The following is a 19,703-nucleotide window of genomic DNA, read 5'->3' as shown; positions in this document are numbered from 1 at the left end:
AGAATGCGCCCCTCCCTTCCTCGAGACTTTTCCTCCTGTGTGTGATCACCTCTTGAGGGATTTCACCTGGGAGGAGGATTCCTGTTTTGCTGCCTATAAGAAGGCTCTTTGGAACTCTGGGAAAAGATTAATAAACCGCTCCTGCAGCTGCTGCTGTGGCTGCTGCTCTCTTAGCACGATGGACCCACTGTGTTATTGTGTGTATGTGTGCGTGAGTGTGGTGTGTGTGTGTGTGCGTGTGTGTGGTGTGTGTGTGTGTGTGTGCATGAGTTAAATCCGCAGTCCCTCGCCCTCCCCTCGACTCAGTACTACGGTGGCGGGGGCACCACACCCAGGAGTCAGGTGGCTGGAGGTTTGAGCAATACACATTGGTAGTACCCAGTATCCACCTACAGGAAGGGTGGAGTATGCAGTGGCCGGAGGTTGAGGCCTCTCTCAGATGGAATCCCTGGGACTTTCCGCAGGATTAGCAGGGTGACCTGAGCTTGACCTACTGTTTCCCTCACTGTGGCCTTTCTTCTCGCCTCACAAACAGAGATACTTGAAGTTTGAGGGTCCACAACCACTGCCTGTCAGTCACTCTGTAACCACAGCTGTTCTGTCGATCTGTGAGTAGTGAGTCTGACCATCTTGAATCTCCCAGAGAAGAATTTCTTTGAATGAGATCCAGGCCACTCTGACCTATGTAACACGACTCTGTCTCAAAAGAACAAAACCAACAAACCCATCACCAAAAATAAATAAATAAAGGAACAAACAAAATAAGCTTTGCCATTTTATAGACTAGATAAAATAAACAAATAGATGAATATGATTAATGACTATGAGTTTGACATCCTGTGGTAACCACAAATTATTCTTTTTTAGTAGATACTGACACATCAATAGTTAACTTTATTTATCTTTTAAAAAAGAAACACCCACACCTACTTTCAAATATACACATGAAATCCGTTATAAAATGGTCTCATAGCAATCATTTTACTGGAGTTCTATTTCTCTGTTCATCAATTGGCTTAAAGTTATAGGCAATAGGGCTATGGTTTTCTTTTCTTTCTTTTTTTTTTCTGCTTTTTTTTCTTTATTCATTTGTTATGTTGACAGCATTGACTGTCCTGGACATGCTTTGGAGACAAAGCTGGTCTTAAATTCACAGAAGTCAGCCTGCCTCTGCTTCCATGAATGCTAGGATTACAGGGTTGTACCTCTGTGCCCTGCTTGGTTTTACTTTCTACATATTAACTCCCAACACCTGACAGCAAATTTGCTGCTTCTTTTTATCTAAAACTCTTATGCCTCTTTTTAAAACATGTTGTGCTTCTAAGTGTATTTTCTCTTTTATATCTCTTCATTTTCCACTGTCACTTTCTTTGAAAGAAGTCCAAAAGCTGATCTGTCATCTAAGTTATATTTTGCTTTATTTATTGAAAGTGTCCTATGCTTTCTTTGTGGAATTTACTTGTGTTTGCAAATAATTTTAGGTCTGTAATCTGCCTTATTGTCAAGGTGAGAGCCATTTGATGGGTAACATCATGCTTATTTTTTTCATAGTCTGACATAATTTTTGCATACCTTAGGCATCAAGCTAATGGGTTCTGAATGAATGAGTTAAATAATAGATGAACATGATCTAAAGTCCCAATCATCCTGCTTCAACTTCTGTCTCCTTCAGATCCACTACATATTTTATAATTGTTTCCATTTTTACTTAAAAATATTTTTTTTCTATCAAATGACAGACCGAATGAGCACAGAAAACCATGTGTGCTAAGTGTTAAAGAAAATATTAATGACATTTTCTCCCAGGACACTATCTGGATGTAATATTTAAGAGAGCAGATGTGAGAGAAGAGGACAACACCATTCTTGTGAGCGCTGAAATGTCCTGCCATTGGAGCCATACTGCTTGATGCTCTGTGTCCTACTGTTTATTCACGCAGCGGAAGTCACTGGGCCTGTCAATCCAGGATGCCTACAAAGTTACTAGCATTGGTACTGCCCTTAAGACACTAAGGTTTGTGAATTGGTGCTGTAGTCAGAGCCTGTGTTTTTCCTAGGATGATGTGTTTTTACCATCAAGAATGCATCTGACAAAGATGTTTGTTGTTGTAACATAGGTGGTGACAGCAAAATTGATCCACCTTTGGAAGCAGTTGTCTTCCTGCTCAGTTTTGTTCTGAACTATCCAAGGAATGAGCATTATCCATGGCCCTGTACCGGACTTTCAAAGAGACAACAATGTCTTGTAAGTTTATTAGTTTGAAAAACCCTTTCTTTACAGGAAAGATGTTGGAAGAAGACCTTAAGTTCTGGAAATGTGATGACACTGTCAGCACTCTGATGGTTCCGGAAAAGAACCTTCCTGCTCGCATCTTCTTTGACTACACTTTTCTGGATGAATTTGCTCTTTGTGGTATAAGATAGACAGTTTCTGTTGTGTAATCAAAGAACTGGTCAAGAAGGTTGCTAGACTTGGTGATGTTATGACATCCTCCTTTAAAAATTAGAGGATTTTTTGAATATTATTCTTATAACATTATATCTGTTACTCTCCCCTTAATATATGGAAGCCTTGCCTCAAAACTGTATACCTCAATTGGTCACATGAGTTTGATAGTAATCAATTGATTATGAGTTGGAGAGAATGACCAAATGCTTAAGGTCACTTGCTGTTCTTCTAGAAGACTTGAGTTCATTTACCAATATCTACACCACATGGTTCACAGCCACCTGGAATTTTAACTCCAGAGGATCCAGTGCCCTCCTACGGCCTCCACAGGTACCCATCCACATGTGGTATGTACTCACTCAGACCCATATACATGCACATGAATAAAAAAATTTTTTTTAAATGTGCTGGTTAGCTTTGATAACTGTGTGTGTGTGTGTGTGTGTGTGTGTGTGTGTGTGTGGTGTGCATGTATATGTTGCATGAATATATGAAAAGAAGTGCACACTCTTGTCAAGATATTCAGAGGCTAGAGTGTAATGTAGGCCACCTTCTATTACTTTCTGACTTACAGCCTTCACAGAAGGTCTCTCAGTGGATAGGAAGCTCACTTTTCACATCAGTCAAACTCATGACCTCATGTTTGCGTAGCAAGGGCTTCTATTTGCTGATTCATCTTCCCAGTCCTGAAATCATCATTTTGTAGGTGAAAACAACTTGACCAATCATCTGTTAAATAATTTTGATATCAATTAAAATAAACATTAGAAGGATAACTTTGAATCACTTTATGTGAGACACGCTTTCTCAGGTTATGATGTCTGGTTAACTAAAAAACAAAAAAAGTTAGAAAATGTAAGAAAGTAAAAATAAGAATGGCTTTGCCATCAAATAGTAAGTTTACCTAGTGATGTCATGCACAGTCATGATAGTGTAATAATAATAATTAATATTTTTATGTAAATCACACTGACTCCCGAAAGCAGAAATAAAGTGTCTGTGTTGCTGGAATACACAAAACACAAGCATTCTGGGCTGCTACCACTGTGTGGGCCTGGCAAACAGTTAACAAAACAGATGTATACATTCTATGAACAGGTATGTGGTATCCTCCTTTGATGTCAGATGGTAACAGACAAGACAAGTAGCTTTGTAAAGAACAAGTGAAGAGCTAAAGAGTGCCAGGTATATTTCAGAAGACTTTCAGGAAGAAAAGTTTACAAAATTCTTTAGGATTTGTTTGAAAAATATATTGAGGCCAGTATAAAAAAAATATTGGGTATTTTAAAAAAGATGGTGAAAATTACCTAACCTTAAGGAGAAATTAGGAGGTTTTATTTTTTTCATCCAACTAAAATAATTAAAAATTTCAAAAGAAAAAAAAGCAAAGCTTAGGCTCCTTATTGCTCTTATTGGCTACCATCCACCATCAATCTTGGCAGAGATATGAACTATATCATGAATTCTGACAGCAAAAGCCTTCCGAAAATTATATCAAAGCTGAGAGCTTGGCTCATTGTCAATCTAAAGCAAGTGTTATTACAGAATATATTTAAAGGTCACGAAGAGCTCTCCGTGAAGTCTGTGGCTTTTTTTCCCCCTCAGATGAATGTTGTTATGGAAGTAATATGCAGGCAGATGTTTAATATAAAATATCCTTCATATCTTAGAATAAACAACATATGGAGCCGGTAGCCATTTTACTTGATGTGCAGAAGTTGAAAAGAGTTCATCACAGATGTGCTTTGAGCTAGCTTATGTCTGTCACAGAACAATGCCTGCCAAGACAGTTCAGCATATTACAGTTAACATGGGCACAGCCCTAATTTCTTTAACTTTAAAGCTGCTTTTTAAGTACCCTAGTTTGTTCAGTGACAGGACAGTGAGAAATAAATTAACAGCTAGGGTAATGAAAAAGAGTTTCCCAATTAGCAATGTGATATGTGGGACTTTTATATTCTGAATAAAAAAGGAGAGAGAGAGAGAGAGAAAGGCATTCTAACCTGGGAAATGCTGGAATCAGAACTATTATAAATAGGATTGATCTCCTTAATTGCTCAGATCTTGTCCAAAGAAGTAAATTGAGCTCAACTAATCCATTCTATTCCCTTTTAGCATATTTATGGAAAAATCAGGCAATTAAATGATGAAAGAAAGGGGACAAATAACTGACGAATGCGTTTTATAGACACATACTTTATTTTTAGATAGAACTTCTATGTCATCTTATTGTATAAAAAATCATTTCATACCCAAGAAAAATTAACTCTTGAGTATCTTGTTAAAATAAAACTTATTGTTTTAATACTCAGCTAAATATTTATAGATTCAAATAAGAAAAATGATAACTGTACAGAGCTAACATTTTGGTGGAAGTTGATAAATTTACTGTGGGATATCTTCCATTTCTGCACCACCTTTATATCCATATATATAACACCATGAAAATATAGTTGTCAACACAGTATCATGTAAATTAAGAGAAATGTAATATTTTTTCAAAGTACCTCAAACATGACATTTACCAATGTTGATAGGGGCAGGTTTTAAGCCACCTCCTAAGTCACCTGTCCTGTTGTTAAATGAGTCAATTTAGTTGTTTAATAAATATTAAGGAGATTTTCCTCTCATTTTATTAGTTTTTTAGATTTTTATACAAAGTGTTTGATCATATTTATTTCCTCTCTCTCAACTCTTCCTAGACTGACCTCTTCTTCTCTACTCACCCAAATTTGATCTTTAAAAAATATCCCTTCAAGAAATATTTGTACTGCTCAAATATTCTTGCACGAGTGATCCTTACCACAGTGTGGTCAATTTATCAGGGGCTCTCAGAGAAACTATTTTTATCTTTCCCAATGGCCAATAACTGCTAAAAGCTCCAAGGCTGGGCTTGGAATTCATTCTTACTACCTTATCAACGCTGGGATTTTGTCTGGCTTGGAACTGCACAGGCTTCATGCACATTGCCCCAATTGCTGTGAGCTTTCATGAGTAGCTCCCTGGCTGTTTGCAGAAGACAATATTTCTTTTAATCATCTACTGCCTCTGACTTTTATACTTTTTTCTGCCTTGCTTCCCCTATGATGCCTAAGCCTCAGGGTAGCTGAGGTATATATGTTCCCTTTAGTAGGAGAGTTCTTCCTTCTTATCCGTGGCATCTTGGCTGATTGTAGGTTTCTGTGTGAAAAACTTCTACTTCAAATAAAAGCTTCTAAGATGCACTGATTTATGGATATAACTATAATTCATAATGAGTGATTTTAATAGTATATCCATTTTACTGGACCCATAGAGGGAATAACTGGAAATTTTTGTTTGTTTGCTTCCTTGCAAGTTTTTTTTTTCTGTCAAATGGAAATAACATAGTCTATTAGCAGGTTTCTACTGCAATTTTTCCTATCTTCCTTGTTTCCATTGTTCTTGGTCTCCTCTTAGAGATCTGTGGTTTGGACTCTGAGTTGCCCAGACAAACTGTCTTCAGCTGGCAAACATCTGCATGTGTGTGAGTCCTTTATTTTGGGGAGAGGTCAGGTCATTAATAGAAAAGGCTAGCTGGGCAGCAGAAGTGCAGTCTCCTTTGTTATATCTCTGTGTGAGAAGTCAGTTCCCTTTATCTATGAAATAACTTTTCTGGGAAAGAGTAGAAACTTCATACAGATAATGGAAACTTCAAATCAGCCCTTCCCTGTAGAGGAATTTTAATTCAGAACATGGTTGCTCTGGCAAGAGATCACTCCTAATGAGTTTCTAGGTCTGTGTGTTCTGGCTGGAATACAGAAAAACCTTTAATTCCAGGAGACAGAGGCAAGAAGATACCTGAGTTTAAGGTCAGTCTGGTAAAGAGCAAATTTCAGGTAAAGAAAAATTGAGGTCTAGGCATGGTGGTACATGCCTTTATTCCCAACATTCAGGAGACAGAGGCAGCCACGTCACTAAGTTCTAGTTGGTTTTGACTAGTCAGTGAGTTGAGAGGCAACGCAGTAAACTTGAGTTCAGGGCAGTTCAGTTCCTGGAATTCAGAGGCAGTTTTCATTGGGAGTGTTTTATAGAGAGAGAGATGGAAAAAAGAACAAGTTGGACAAAGGTGAAGATAAAAGGAGCCAGAAGATTTGTATAGATTTCCAGAGTTAGTTTGAAACCAAGCAGAGAAATTCAGTCAGAAGCAGAGAGAAGCCAGTTTGAATAAATCAGCTGGGAAAGGAGTTTGAGCCAGAACAGCTGTGTTGAAACAGCCAGCGAGAGTTCAGAAAGAGCTAGAAAGGGCAATCTTATTCAGCAGTAAGTTTCAGAGACTGAAAACATTCTAGGCCTAGATTGCGTATATGGAGGCTAGAAGCTTCCAGGACTGTGCCTAGGTTAGCAGACAGAGGCAGCAATGCTCCAAGATGACAATTACCTTAGGGGATAAAAGTTACCAGTACACCTCACACTTTCTGATACTGTCATAGAGAGGTTATACAATCCTCTAAACATCAGTGTTCTTGTGGAAAGTGCCAATTAGATTCTCAAGTCATTCCTCCTGTGATCCATTCCATTACCACAGTTTTTATACCTATTTAAGCATCATTTTATCTCATTCACAACCAAAGTATTATGAATTGGGAAGGAAAGAACCATTGCTGTCATTTGAAAACAAAACAAAAAATGATGGATCAGGAATTGGACTCACAAGTTCCTCACATGCCTATATCAACTTCCTTGTCTTTTAGGTTATAACAATCCTTCTTGCTAATTCAAACAAAACAAAGTAAAAAGGCATGAGTCAAAGACAACATATTTAGATTTATCTTTAGTCAGAGTTTGTTTATTCTTGGCTAATTTGGGTCTGGAGATAGACCCAAAGATTAAAATTATTTTCTTTTATTTTTTTTTTAGAGAATGTCATAGGTTAATATTTTACTTACATTATTTCTTCTTCTCTCTCCTCCCTCTAGATCTCCCAGTGTCCACCCCCTCTCTCCTCAAATTCATGTCTTTTATTCTTTACTTATAATTGTTACACACACACACACACACACACACACACACACACACACACACACACACATGTGCAGACTTTTAAACATCACCCGCTGAATTGTTTAGAATTACTCCTATGTGTTTATGGCTGACCTCTTGGGCTTGTCTAGTTTGTAAGGAGTCTGGGTCCTTAAAAAGACTGATTCTCCTCTCAGGAATCCTTAATTTCCTATATATCTTTCTCTAGGGGTCAAGCATTGTAAGAATTCCTAAATCATGTTGGCATGGACAATAATATTGTCAGTTTTGGGAGTCTTGTTTAAAACAAACACATTGTTGCTATATCCTGGGTTTAGCTTTCCTGGCATATATAGAAAAGACTGTCTGGCAATAACATCTGGTTCTAGTCTTCTGGCGCTTGTAATCTTCGCCACCAGTCTTTCTAATGTTTCCCAAGCCTAAGGTGTAGGAGTGTGTTCTATCAATTGGGATGGGCACGCCACATCCTAGTCTCTCATTTGACTTATTGTGGTTTTCTATTATTATCACTGCCGCAAAGAGAAACTTCTTTGATGAAGGCTAAGAGCTATGCTTACTTGTGTTTATGAGGATAAAAACTGAGAATGATGCCGTCCCGGGGTTACAGGAGTACAGAGGACAATGCCTGGGTGCTGGGATCTGGACATCCACTCTCCTTCTTGCGTAGCAAGCAGTCTTAATCACTTAGCCATCTCTCTCATCCTAGAGCATCTTTAATATGGAATATTTCATTAGCAGGAAGCATGGGAAGCACAGTAGGCATTTAGTATAGAAATAAATTATTCACTTGGCATGATGTGTCTTCTACAACTCAGTCATTAATTGTGATTAAGTGGTAAATTGACCCTATAATTAAATTTCTAATTATCATGGATCATTGTAATAATTTACATACCAGAACAATACGAACATGCTTCTCCTCCTACCTCCCTTAATTTCTATATATTTCTTGAATCAAGGATTCTCATAGAAATAGTCCATAACATACAATTTCTATACTAAGATGAAAGCTTTTATTATTGCAAAGAATTGAACTATTCAATGTGTTTCACAAGACAAATACAGCATAAGAAAACAATAGCCAAATAATTTAAATCAAATGACAATTGAAAATAAAACTGTTTAAAAGTATGAGTATAAAAAAATTTAAACATTTATACTACGATTAATGAATTGTTGGCTATGCTGCAATTTTGGATGGCTTTTACTTTTATTTAAAAATTTTCCATGATTCACTTTTATAATAAATGGGTACTATTCACATTTATTTACACAACCAAAACAATAGATTTTCTCTTAAGAAAATAATTTCAAATTTGACAATGATGTAAAAATGAAAATTAAAGATTAGTGAGCAGAGCAGAATGTTAAAATGGGACGTTATTCTCGATGTTATTGTGGTAAGTTTAAGGCATTGCTATTTAAAAGATAACATATCAAAGCTTAAAACAACAACAACAACAAAAAATCTTCCTGATCACTATGCAAAGGTTTGAAGCCATACGTTTAGGGCAGATTCAAGGTCTGAACTAGTTTCAGTTTTGACCCCAGAGCGTCATTGTTTTCTGGGCTCACTACGGAGTATCTTCTCTGCATGCTCATTTTTCCCACCACCATCTGCTAGGCTTCATCCAGCTGATCCTAAATGTACCAAACTACTTCCTTCCCCTTAATTGCTGCCCTGTATTATTTCCTTGTAAATTGTACACCAGACCTACTTCCTTGGTGTAATACCAGTAATTTTCTAAACCCACCATTTAATCCTTGATTTGCCACATTCAGCACCCATGTGGGTTTTGGTAAATATGTTGATTTAGATTTTCTATTTGTCAATCCTACCCTAAATAAAGAGTGTGACCTTTGAGTTAGAGTGAATCTACCACTTTTCAATAGCAAACAGGAGGAAATTTTGATTGTGATTATGCAAATAGCATGATCAAAGACAACAGTGATAGGGTTAGTGCCAAAACAGGTAAATGTGCTACCCAGTATACAGTAATAAGTTATAAGCAAAGACCTGCTGCTTATAGAATGATGTCATCTGATTTTTGTTTAGTGCTTTTTACTCTCCAATTCTGCTAGATTTTTACCACTTAAACTGTTCAGACCTGAGATGTATCTGTTTCAATACTCTTTTCCATAACCATGTCAGAATGTCACACTTCACTCACATATTTATTACCATCCACTAATTATTAGTCTTTGCAAATTCAAATGAATGCTAATCTTCCTTGCTTTAGATGAAAGGCTGTGACTCATTTTTGAATTTTTAGATGGATTTTTGTTTGTTGAAAAAGCCCCTTCCCCAATAATAAATCTTTTCCTGAGCGTATTTTCTACCTAAAAACACTTAAGAGGTGATCAATGATTTACACTTCAATTATAATGTCCAATTGTTACTTCTTATATGTATATTGGTCTAAGTACTGAATAGTCCTTATTTTGCCCCTAACTATATACTCATGTCATGGCATAAGCACTACCTTTGCTAAACCACTGTCAGTGTGCCAGACAGCTTCCACTGTGTTATGTCTTCCAAAGGCTCACATGATGAAGGCTTGGAGAGGTGTGTGGATGTGTGAGTTCTTACCTCACCAGAGGATTAATTTTCTGATGGACCCTAATTAGATTGGCTTATTTTAGAAGTGGTAGACCTAGAAGACGGGTTTTAGGAGAGGGATTTGGGTCACCGAGAACATGTTCTGGAAAGATATGTTTTGTTCTCACCCTTTCCTCCATCCCAACCCTGGCTTTCATGGCATGGGAAGCTCACCCATGTCTTCTCCACTACCGAAAGATTAGAGACTACAGAGCAGGTCAAATGCCTGTCATCTAAGCACTTGTTGTCTAAGACAGGAAGATGGCAGAAAGTCCAGGGCAACTCCGGGCTATGCAATGAGTTTTAAGCCAGTCTGAGTTACAAAGTAAGACTTTATAAAATAATAATAATTAAAAAAAAAACAGTAGAGTTGGTTGAACATGGGTATGAAATGAGTGTAGCCTTGAGACAAAAACCAAACTTCTATTTAAATTATTTTCTCGGATATTTTATGACAACAGTGAAAAGCTCCCTAACAAATTGCGTCTGAAAACATTTCAACACAGGTTTGGACTTATTTAGCCTAGTTTCATGCATGGTGAAATAGCTTTGCCATGACAACTCATCAGTATTTTGGCCTTGGTCTTTCTTTATTCTGATTGCCCACTTCCCAATGTCTAAAGCTGTTGCTGCTAGTACCATTCTCAGGATATCACATTTTACTCCTTGCAAATATGTTACCTTATAAGCATGCAAAAGTTACATACTTTATCGAGGAATCATCTGCAGATTCTTACCTATGTTTTTCTTTTTACCTTTGAACTGAATCATTCTATGGCCTTTTTATTTCTAAATTACATTTATTATTGTTATGGGTTCAGGAATAGCCACTTAATGGCCACTCAAACACCAGAATCAGATAGATGAAAGTTTATTGAACGCTGAACAAAAACTGACTAGCCAGGGATACAGTCCGGATTTGGGAACCAGACTCTGATTCTCCCAGGCTTTTGATGAAAAACTGTTACTAGGTAACAACCAGGAAACCAGGTGGGAGGCAAGGGAGAAGGCAGCATTACATCATTTTGATTAGCTAAACATAAGAAAAATCAATTTAGTTCCAAGCGCAATGTATCCAGGTAGCTAGACAAAGCAGTTTAAGCTGACTGGCTTGAGGACTTTCCAGTTCCCCACTGTTATGGAATAAATAGAACATAGCAGAGTATTGTGTTTTTTTGTTTAAGTAGAACATAAATCATTAATTCAGGTATAGTTTTAAAATTTTTTTACATATACATTTATATTAGTACATGTATATACAATAAACTACATATAGCAAGAAGAACCATGACACAATCAGGAATTAGATAATTGTTACATTCTTAGTGTTTTGTCTATTTGTATTTGGCAGACTTGACCCAAGCTCCCAGGTAGGCAGAGCCTGAGAAGCTGAACTAAGTCTACTTTATGATCAAAATGGAGACTTGGAGGCAAAGTGGCTTCTGATGTGTTGAAAGTGACAGCAGGTGTTATCAGAGGAGCCACAGTTATGCTAGGAACTGAAGTAGGTCTCAATGGAGGGGTGATAGAGTTTACACAGGTTAAGCAGGGTACAACAATTATTTATTTGTAAGGGGTGTGAAGTCAAAGGGCAACTCTCAACAGTGACTTTCTCTTTCCCCAATGTAGGTCCTGGGTTTTCATCTCAGGCTATCAGCCTTAGCAATAAGCAGCTTTACCCATTGAACAATTTCAGGAGCTGATTCAGTTACCTTTAAGATTTTTAAATTTTACTTTATTTACTTTCAAGACAGCAAGCATTTGTCTGTACACTCTTGACTGTCCTGGAACTTGATTTGTAGACCAGGCTGGCCTTGAACTCATAGAACTGCATGCCTCTGCCTCAGGAGTACTGGGATTAAAGGTGTGCATCACCACTACCCAGCTAACCTTTAAGAATTATTGTGCCTCACTAATGCCTAGCCAAATCATGCAAGAAAGCCACCCCCTGACATTATTAACAACACTCTACTATTTTTGCCGATGAGAGCCTAGCATATCCCTCCTCTGAGAGGCCCCACCCAGCAACCAACATCCTATTGGGACTTTGGGTGAGAGAAGCAAGGGAGAATGGGGAAATAGAAGGATCCAGAGGATCCTAGAAACCTACAAGGAGAACATTATGATGGGCAGATCTGGGTACAGGGGTCCTGCTCAAACTATGGCACCAGCCAGGGACAATGCATGTAGTAAACTTCAAACACCTACGCAGATCTAGCCAATGGACAGGACATTCTCCATAGTTGAGTGGAGAGTGGGGACTGACTTTCACATGAACTCCCCTGGATGGGGAGGCCTGGTGGCACTCAGAGGAAGGTTAGCAGGCTACCAAGAAGAGACTTGATACTCTATGAGCATATATAGGGGGAAGAGGTCCTCATCAGTCACTGTCATAAGGGAGGGGAGTAAAGGGAAAATGGGAGGGCAGGAGGAATGGGTGGATGAAAGGGATGGGATAATACTTGAGACTTAATATGAATAAATTAATAAAATATTTTTTAAAAAAGAAAGAAAACAGAGGCTGAGATGTGCAACCAAACATTGGCTGAAGTCCAGAGAGCTTGTGGAAGAGAGGGAAGAAGGATAGAAGGAACCAGAAGAAATAGGAGCTCCACAAAAAGACCAACAGAGCCAAGTAACCTGGGCCCAGGGGGGCTTTCAGAGACTTAAACACCAACCAAAGACCTGAGGACTGGACCTAGGCCCCCTACACATATGTACTAGATAGGCAGCTTGGTCTTCATCTGGTACCCCTAGTAAGGGGAGGTGGGGGAAGTGGGAAACTGTCTTTGACAAGGACTTTCTTGCAAGCTTTTCAATTGCCCTGGCAGGGCAGCCTTGCTAGACCATCATGATAAAGGATGCACTCAGTCCTAGTGCAACTTGATGTGCTGGGATGGGTAGTAGCGGGAGAGAGTGGGCTCCCCTTTTCTGAGGGGTAGAGGAGGAGGGATATGGGAAAGAGGGAGGGAGGGCGGGACAGGGAGGAGAGGATTGAGGTGGCTACAATTGGGATGTAAAGTGAATAGATAATTAATTAATTTTAAAAAAAGAAGAAGTGTGGATTACAGGTCTGTTCCACCGTGATTGGTTTATACTTAATCTCAAAGTGCGAGCATCTTTTGATTACCAAAGTACCTGTCAAATTACCTTTTATAAGTGACTGTGCTGATTTACATTATCATGGCAGTATTTGAGAGCTTTTTATTTAACAATGTATGTTTAAAGGTGTAATAATTTTTGTTTTATGTGTGTGGATGTTTTTCCTGTTGCATGTATGTCTCTCTATGTACCACATGCATACAGGGCTAGAGGAAGCCAAAAGAGGGCATCAGATGCCTGGTTGCTGGAGTTATTGATGGTAGTTAGTCACTGCATGGGTGTTAGGAGCTAAACCAGGGTTTTCTAAAAAGGCAGCCAGGGCTTTTAAACACTGAGCCATAAAAACAACTCCTATTTTCTCAGTTTCTTACCAAAATTTTTCTAAGAGGTTTTTTACATGGCAAAAAAATAAATACATACTGTGCCTCAGTATTTTATTATGCAATGTTTTATTGCATGATTAGATTTTATGTATCTATTCTATGATTGTAATTTTGTCCTTTGTTGCATTATTGTTATGCATCACCTCAATTTATTAATATTTTTGAGGCATTATTACCTCCCCAGAGTAACTTGTATATTGTTATCACATGACCATTTTAATAGGTTGTTGTATTTTGTTTGAGAACATTTTTTTGAGAAATTTTTCATTTTTTTTCATGAAGGATATTGACCTAGTTTATTTTTGTTCTTGCTGGTGTCATCATGTATTTGCCTGATTTTAGTGTCAAACTACAGAATCAGTTACCTTTGAGATCTTGAGAACTGATGAAAGAGAAGTGGTCTTAGAGACTTAAATGTTTGTAGAATCTAGCAACGGAGCCTTCAGTCCTGGGCTTACTTTTATTAAGAAGCAATATTGTTGCTGTCAATATTGTTGTTCATTTTTGCTTTGCTAAGGCATTTGGTGTTAAGGGCTCATTTCTGAAACTTGCAAATGGTCTGATTCTTCTCATTTTCCAAGCCTTGTTCTATAACAGTTTATAGTCAGGACTCCTGCTCCTATGTATTGTGTAACATTGGAAACAATGTTTCCCTTACATATCTGATTTTATGTTAGTCTTTGCTCTTGTTTTCTTAGTCTAAATAAAGTTTTAGTTTATGCAAGAATAACTTTTTCTGGAAATATCTCTTCTGAACATTTGGCAAACATGCAAGCCATTTGATTATATATTAGTAATTAGTATATTAGTAATATTATAATATTAGTATAATATATATAATAAAAGTAAAATCTTCCATGCACTTTACGAAGGATAATCTGTGTGTGTGTGTGTGTGTGTGTGTGTGTGTGTGTGTGCGCATGTGTTCTAGTCATTTCCTGGAGGCAGCCAATTGAAATCAACTAGAAAACAAATATCCACTATAAATGTTGAAAGCAATATGTGAATATATGTTGATAAAATATGTTTCAGTTTTAAGTATAGTTCTGAGTCAGTTGGGTGTCAGTAAGATAACTTCTTCCCTGGCTTATAAAACATGATTATAGAAAAAAACATTCATTTCCCATAGTTCTTTTTATTCTCTCTTAACATAGAGCAAGGCCTTTTGTTAGGGCCAGACAGAAGATAGAAGAACTGCATATATCAGATTGGGCTCCCTCTCTATTTATAGTACTCAAGGACCAGGATTCTTTTATGTAATATTGTACCTTCACAATTATCTAATCTATAATTAAATTCTGTACTTTACTTATCTTTTGTGTTGTTTTTAGTCATCTATATTTTGCACACTTTTTGTCTGTTCATTGTTAGCTACTTCTTTTTACTAAATTTGGTTTGAATTAATTTTGCTTTTCTGTTTTACTGAATCAAATCATTTGGTTGTATATATGCAGTCTCTATATTTTGCTATGCACATTTATTGCTACTGATTTTCTTCCTCTTGTATTAGTGGGTACTATTTGTGGCTAAGAACATGATTTCTGATTATATGTTCCATATTTATTGTGAACATACGCCAATCTCTATCATCCATCTATCTATCTATCTAATATATATATATATATATACATACATATATATATATATGTATATATATATATATATTGCTCTATGTCTTTAGGTACCTTGTGTTAATAAGTTAAGTGAAATGAATGTCTTATTTGTACATAAAGTTATTAAAATTACATGTATTAATTTTCTTATCAAAACTACATTTTTAATATTTGATTTGGCTTTACTATGGTTCTTATGCTTCCCAACACATTATGCATGTTTCCCCTCAGGATATTCATAACTCTGTCTTGTGTGATTTAAAAAAAATCTATGCAGAAGGCCTATGTCAGTCCTATGCATAGCTCATAGGCTATCCAGGCTGTCAGTTTAGTCTCTGTAAGCCCCTATGGGTCCAAGCTGGTTGATTCTGTGGATTTTCTTTTGGTATCCTTGACCCTTCTAGATCCTACAGTTTTTTCTCTCTTCTGCAGGATTCCCTAAGTTCTGCCTAATGTTTGACTGTAGGTCTCTGAATCTGTTGCCATCAGTTGCTGGGAGAAGCCTCTCTAATAACAATTGGGCTAGGGACCAATCTATGAGTGTAGCAAAAAATCATTATGAACCATTTTTCTACCCTAGATCTCTAGACTATCCAGCCTCTGGTTCCTGGCCCCCCAGGCAGTGTCAAGGGTAGGCTATCTCTCTTGGCGTGGGTCACAAGCTGAGGCCCTCTCCACATATGTTACAGTTATAGAGCTTCGTCTTCTTGTCGGACTCCTAACAGTAGGGACAGGGACTGGCTCTGACTCTACTGACTGCTGGGCTGCCTTGTCTAGCCTAATACAAAGAGAGTTACCTAGTCTTACTGCAACTTAGTATGCCATGGTTGGTTGACATCCATGTGAGACTTGTCTTTTTCTGAAGCAAAGTAAAGAAGTGGATGGGGAAGAAAAGACAGGGGGGCAGGGTGAAAGGAAAAGAGAAAGAGAAAACTGCAATTACAATATAAGAACAGAGAAATAGAGAAATATTTTTATATATATGAAAAAAGAAAAATATCTACTTTAATACTCAGACATTATCCTCTCATGCATAATTCCTTTTTTTCTGTTTAAAAATGCATATATTTTTCCCAGTCAGTAGCATCTATATCTCTAGCTTTGTTCACTACAAATAATTAATCATAGAGCATTTCAGTTTTTCACAAATTCATCTACTGTTGTTTTCCCACTTTAATAATAGCTCTTAGAAGATCAAATTTCTTTTCTGGGTTGTTTACTATTTTCATCTCAATATCTGAAACATAGAGATGGTGAATATATACTATTTTCTATTCAATACATGTTGTCTACTTTTCCAAAAATAAACATTCCCTCCTTTAAATTAGAAATTATGTTTTTTTTATTTTAGAAGTAATGCCTTCTGATTCTAAAGACTTCCCATGATTAGATTTGAGGGACCTAATGCTAAGTAGATGTCCATCAGATTTGATAAAAAGGAATAATGGTATAGAGATTTGGAACCCATTTAATTAAAAGAGAAGCCTTTTGATTTTGTCTGTCTAGGTGTGAAAGTTTGAGTTGAACTTGATTCATTAAAAAGGTATTTCCTTGAGAAACCCTTGGAAAGTCTTTCACATGCAAACTCAAACTTGAGCTGCTCACAGATCTTGAAATCCAATTTGTCCCCAGAATTACTGTGAACTTAGTTTTCAATGACAAAAAAAAAGACTCTTTCTGTGCTCTTCAATTCCAAGTCATTGTAAGCAAATTAAATCCTAAAGCTGATTAATATTTTAATTTTGAGACATATTTGGGATAAATATAATTGGTTTTGTAGGCAGTTCTGTATTTGGATAATTTCAATTATATCTGGATAACTCATCATGGATTTGAATATATTTTATTAATACATTGTAATTCTCTCTTAAAGTAACACACATTTCATTCACCAGAAATATCTATGAGAATTTCTTTCAAATTAAGGAAAATAGAAGACTATAGGTTGTATATACATACTATGAACTAAATTGGCATCATAAGGCAACTTGGAAATGTTATTTTGAGGATGAAGTTTGGCCTTTATATTTATGAGAAAAAATGGATTTCAGAAAGTTATCAAGAAAATTGAGCTTTTTATATTATTTTGTAAACTTGATGCTTTCTCTACATTCTAGCTATATTCTGATTAAGTGGGAAAAGGAATCAATCATTGTCCTTTGATATTTTCACTCCCCCTGTCTCTCTGTCTCTCTTTGTCTCTGTCTCTCTCTGTCTCTCTGTCTCTCCGTCTCTCTGTCTCTTTCTCTGTCTGTCTCTGTCTCTGTCTCTGTCTGTCTCTGTCTCTGTCTGTCTGTCTCTGTCTCTGTCTCTCTGTCTCTCCATCTCTCTGTCTTTGTCTCTGTCTCTGTCTCTGTCTGTCTCTGTCGTCTCTGTCTCTGTCTCTGTCTCTCTCTCTCTGTCTCTCTGTCTCTCTGTCTCTCTGTCTCTATCTCTCTCTCTCTCTCTCTCACACACACACACACAAACACGCCACTAATATTCATAGGACAAGTAAAATAGAACGCACCAAGTTGGTGCATGAACTGTGCAGGTCACATGTATATGTGTGTGTGTGTGTGTGTGTGTGTGTGTGTGTGTGTGTGTAAATAGACTATATTTCTGCAGATTTTTATTTCCCCTTTTGTCATGTTTTAAGGTGTACCAGGCAACAAACTTTTATTTTCCTTCAGTAATTCTCTGAATCAACCAGTTTATCCAGCCCCCAAAGTAGAGAAAACAAAGCACTCAGGTATATATCTGCTAGTTTGACTTTGCTTATCCTTAATTAATGCAATAGTCATTAACATATATATGAGCTAGACCTCAGGCTAAGTTCTAAGGAATCTAAATTCAAAGCTGTTTCTTTGTTGTTGTTGTTGTTGTTACTCAGTTTAATTAGGAACATATACAAGGAGGCAAAATTCAGTGAGTGTTCTAATAGCATAATAAGCTGTTATTGGCACACAGTGAGAATGCTTTATTGTTTTCTTGACTGAAAAGTTTAAAGGTTTCTGAAAAAACAACATTTAAGCTAGCTCTGAATAGTGAGTAAAAGTGTAACTGAAGACACAGAGGGAGGAAGAACCTTCCAGAAGCCGTAGCTGACGACTGGAATAGTATGCCAGGGAGAAAAAGACAGAAGTTATATCAACATTGAGTGCTCAAGGTAGTTGGGCAGCTTTGGGGTTGAACTGGTGATAAAAACAAGCACATCATAAAAAAAACAACAACAAAAGAAAACAAAGCAAAACAAAAACCCTTCCTTTAGCTCCAATAAGAATCATAGAGTAAATGAATTTGACTATTGCTTAGAAAATCAATACAGCAAGATGATAGGGTAATAAGGATAAACAAAATGTACTTATCCTATCTTTACATCAAAATATTTATATAGAAACACTACAACTGCTTTGGCTTGCCACAATTATAGCTGATGAATGAGTGGTAGCAAGTGGTGAAATAAATCTGATTTTCCTTTTCATTAGATTATTTACTTACTCACTTTACATTCTGATCACAGCACGTTTCCCTCCTCTCCTCCCTGTCTCTCCTTTCCCACTTCCCCTTCTCCACAGAGAAGTGAAGGCACCCCATGGGTACCACCCAGCCATAGCACTTCAAGTCTCAGCAGGACTAAGTATATCCTCTCCTGTTGGGTCAAGGCAGCCCAGCTAGGTTCAGCAAATGCATGCTCTTTCATTGATAGTTCAGTCTCTGTGAGCCCCCAAGGGCCCAAGTTAGTTGGCTATCTATAGGTGGTCTTGTGTCCTTGATCTTTTCCCATTGCGTGGCATCTTTAAATACATGGTCAGACCTAATCAAATTCGAAGATATATTTTCAATATCATATTAAGTCTGACAATATTTTGGTTTAGTATTATATCACTGCATATTTTTCTCCCAAATAACTTAGACATTTTTGAATAATAAGCCAAAATTTTACTTCTTTAGGTAAAAACTTCGTTAAATTGTCTGATATAAAATGAATAAAATTGCTATATTATGAATGGTTTCTACTTAGTATGCCTTTGATGTCAGAAAGCTGAATAAAAGGTCTGTATATAAAATATATGTGATGATTTTAACAAAGGCAGTCTCTCATAGGCTCACATTTTTTAATGCTTGTTCCTCAGTTGGTAGAAATGTTTGGGAGGGATTTGGAAGTATGGTCTTTCTGGAAAAATGTGCCCCACTCAAAAGTCTCCTCTTCCCCATGAGCTCCCTTACTTTTCTTTGTGTTATGGTGTTAAAGGTTATAGTCTTAACATGTAAGCTGTCAGTTACTGCTATAGCACTATGCCTGCCCGCTGCCATGCTTCCTGCCAGGACAAGCATCAACTCACCCTCTGAAACTATAAGCAAGCTCCCAATTAAATTGTTTTATAAGTTGCCTTAGTCATGGTGCTTCTTTGCAGAAACACAAAAAGTAACTAAACAATACCATCGCTGAAATAAAAGATCGATAGCACATGACTCATTTTTTAAAAAGAAAATTATTTGAGTCTTTCTGCTTCTGGGTTAACTCACTCATTATGATTTCTAGCTCAATTCATTCATCCACAAATTTCGGGAAT

This window comes from Acomys minous (genome assembly GCF_964271855.1).
Source record: "Acomys minous genome assembly, chromosome: 6".
Taxonomy (NCBI): Eukaryota; Metazoa; Chordata; class Mammalia; order Rodentia; family Muridae; genus Acomys; species Acomys minous.
This window is presented reverse-complemented; position numbering follows the sequence as displayed.